The sequence below is a fragment of the Austrofundulus limnaeus genome, unplaced genomic scaffold (genome assembly GCF_001266775.1).
Source record: "Austrofundulus limnaeus strain Quisiro unplaced genomic scaffold, Austrofundulus_limnaeus-1.0 Scaffold11, whole genome shotgun sequence".
Lineage (NCBI taxonomy): Eukaryota > Metazoa > Chordata > Actinopteri > Cyprinodontiformes > Rivulidae > Austrofundulus > Austrofundulus limnaeus.
In genome coordinates, this window is record NW_013952413.1 from 896835 (window position 1) to 900635 (window position 3801).

Below are 3801 nucleotides of genomic sequence, written 5' to 3' on the forward strand. Positions count from 1 at the left end.
GTTTGTTTGTTTGTTTGTTTTTCTCAAAACATTATTGGCTCATTTCACAGTACATGTCAAATTCACCTATTATGATAGAAGTCAAAACAAACAAATAAAAAAATCAAAGAATGTAATTTTTCTTGAAGAAATGTCTGGTTTTTTTTGTTATTTGTCACACTGAAAGGCACAGGAAATCCCCAGGTTTCCAAACAAAACATTGCCCGAATCATTACCCAACCTCTGCCAGCTTAACTTCCACCCACAGACTGACTTAGTGTCATGTTTTTTTCCTGGATAACAGACATTAGCCCAGTGTGAGAGAAGACATGATTCCTAAGACCWGGCCACTTTGTTCCATATATTGTTCCACATTTCCCCACACCAAACTGTAGCTACACACCTGTAGCTAACACCTGATATAGACTTTCTTATGTTTTGTCATTTTTAAATATTGACCCTTTGCAACTACTTTTGTCACCTGGCGGCATGGCAGATGTCAGAAGTGAGGGAGRGGAGTGTTGAACTGAACAGAGCAACTGAAATTATTTTTCCAAATTGTTTTTTTGCCAGTATAAAATACCCTTAAACCGCCAAAATACTTTAAACTTACATCTCTGATCCCTATCTCCGTATTTAAGCAGAACATCCAAAACACAACCACTGACGCCTGTTCCTGTTGACAATTTCGAACACACATTTAAGCATTTTCTTTTCTCATTTTCTTTTTCTACCTTCCACATTTATTTCTTTCATGTTTGTGTTACGCTCGTTGTTGTATATATTGTATGTTTTTATTCATTCATGCAGCCTATTGGCCAGGTCATGTTTGTAAATGAGAAGTGGTTCTCAAACAGTTTACCTGGATAAATAAAGGTTAAATAAATAAAATAAAGTATAGTCATGCTGTTAAAGTTGAACAAATGCGTCTGTGGAAGTAGCACACCTAGTTGGGGCTCATTGTATTTACAAAATCTGGACATGGCTAACTAGTAAAATAGATGAGGATTAAAGTTGTCTGTCAGCAAGCTAGACTTCTGTCATCTGTAAAAATAAAAAAGGAAAAATAAATGCAGCAGCAGGCAGGTTGGCTCTGAAGTGTTTGCTGTAAGCACTCTGAAACTGTTGTAATCTTTCTGACAGTACAAACTCTTGGAAAATTATAGTGACGTAAAGCGAGTAAAAAGAAAATGCAATTTATATAAAAACACCATCTACAACCATTATTTAATAAGTTGAAAATGTATGCTTTTTTGTTTAAATATTGCTTGGAGGATCGTGTGTGTATGAATGAATGTGTGTGGATGGGTTTGTGTTGGTTTATCGGAAGCACCACATGTCTACAAACTCTCTGCTTTAGGACTAGCTGTAGGAGTTTACACGCTCATTGGTTGTTTTGACACCTTTTGAAGAGCGAGACGTTACGTGCAAGGGTAGTTGCTCCTCTCTTGGATCAGACTGAACATGCAAACATGACTACAATAAAATGTTTTAACTGTTAGTGTCCCTATATTCTTACCAGTTCATCAGTTTTCCCTTTGTTAGGCCAGTCACAGTGAATCCCATGTATTGTAAACCCAGTATAGAGATCATAAGCTGAAGTTACAGTTAGCTATGATATTGCTATGATTTAGCTCTTTTGCAGTCACAGTCTGTGGTTTGTCAAGAACAAATGCTCGACTTACTGCTTAATATCAGCCACCCGCGGCTGGGAAATGTTACCCTCTATAAACGAATTGTGACGTTTTATTAACAAATTAATTAAATAAGAAACATTTCATTTTCAAATCATCCTCCAGTTGATGAAACAAAACCCAAGTACTCACCTTTGTGAAAATAATRAACTGAATTTATGTTTCATTTCTAGTTATTTCGAGACTGAAATTGTGTTACAGGGTAAACTAATTGTGATGAATAGAAATTTAAAAATACCAATCATGAATATACCTATATATCACTCAAAATGTATTGTAAAGCCTTTTAAACTTTGTGAATAAAGTTGCAGCACTTTGTGACAATTTTAAATRTATTTTAGAAAAAAAAAGAACTGTAAAATATATTTAAGCCTGCGCCAATTAAAATTGTCTCATTCCTTCAGTATTTCATTATAAAAGGTTTATTGGAAATGGAATGGGATTTATCTCCCATTTCCAACAATGCTTTCAGCAGCTGCTTCCAATTATTTCATCATCCAAAACTTAAACATACTTGTATTTCTTGCCTTAATTCCAAAATCCTGCATGTGATTTCCATGTGCTTCTCTAGATTGCTCAACCAAAAGTATGTTTATCTTTCCCCGCCACCATTACAACCTTTTCCCCTGAAAGTGTAATGCTGAGAATGAATGTGCAGAGACCAAATTAAAGGACCCAATTTGAAGCGGCACCACTTCACTGATAAGCTGTACCAGTGATCTGTGAGAGCACTCAGGGTCTGCTACATTATGACAATACAGAGGAATAAAGCAGATGAAAGAGAATAGTCTGGCAGCAGCAGAAATCAGATGGGCAGAGGGAGAGGAAAAACAATCTAAAGTCTAATTGTGTTATGCCTCAAGGTAGCAAGGGAGTACAAAGAGACACATTTTTTTCCCCCCTTTTCCACACGTCGTTCAGCACAGTCCCTTTCTCAGCATGATCACATTAATTTCCAACCGGTCGCTGTATTCTTTTAGCCACATTTTCCCCGAGTGCATTTACTGAAAAAAAGAGGTTTAAAAAAATGGTGGGGAGAAAGAAAAATGGAGTCATACGAGCTAACCAGAAACATACAGCACTGGCATTGAGGTTGTGCATTTAAGCATGTTGGCAAGATTGGTCTGACACCTTCCAGGTCATTCTGTCATCTTTGTCCTTTGGGAGAAAAAATGCTATTTGGAAGGCTCTGAGCATTTAGAAGCAATATTGAAGCCAGTGGCAAAGTCATATACTCCGATACAGTATTTGTACATTCCTGTTTTGATATGTTGTATTCATGTCTACAGAGACAATTTGTTGTATTGTAACTGGATTTTTTTAGAATAATTATGACACCAAGAACATAAAAAGCAGACATAACAAAAAATGGCAACATACAAACAAGTAGTCTATATCATAATTGCAGATTTGCTGCCAATCCATTGATATTTATTCATATCCCTGTTTAAAATGAAGTTATTCTGTACCAATGACTTATAATGTCTTGTACAAAATGATGAGACTATGCCATTTTATTCAGAGGCATTTACTGTGCATTTACATTTTAAATATCCCTTTTTAAATGTATCTGTACATATTCAATATTTGTTTGTTTGTGTGTGTGTGTGAGTGTGTGTGTGTGTGTGTGTAATGTTTATGAAGTTTATTGTCGTTTGCAGAAGCAGATCAAACAATCATCAACCATTCATCTAAAGTTTAGAGTTTCAAACTACCTATTAGAGATATAGTGGAGCAGACATATAGTTTAYAAACAATCTAGCAAAAAATAGTTTTACAATTGCATTTTAAAAATAAAAAAACAAATATTCTCACTTACCTAATGGACTTCTAAGAGTTGGATGTTCCTACACTGGTGCAGAATCAGAAAACGTTCTTTAAAAATTCCCCCGTGTGACTTATTTCACAGGTCACTTACTCCAGGGTCTGAGAAAGAAATAAAAGAAATACAAATCAGAGAAGACATGGAGAGTGAGCTCACTGTTTTCACTGACTCAACCACCACAAATGCCCAGCGATCCAGGATAAACATCCTTGAAGAAATGTCAGTCCAAGGAAGAATATTACCTAAACCACTTGTGACGGTTTACAAGGTTTTAATTTGTTTGTTTGTTTGTTTGTTTGTTTG

The 3801-nt window shown here is 35.6% G+C and overlaps 1 protein-coding gene across 3 annotated transcripts in view; it reads right to left on the reverse strand.

Annotated features, from left to right (window-relative positions):
- The window catches only part of lingo2 (leucine rich repeat and Ig domain containing 2), a 196220-nt gene that overhangs the window by 133886 nt on the left and 58533 nt on the right, over positions 1-3801 (reverse strand). For all 3 annotated transcript variants that reach the window (XM_014001961.1, XM_014001960.1, XM_014001958.1), the window contains one exon: positions 3493-3599. The gene's annotated coding sequence lies outside the window, so the exon portion shown is untranslated. The remainder of the gene's footprint in view (positions 1-3492; positions 3600-3801) is intronic.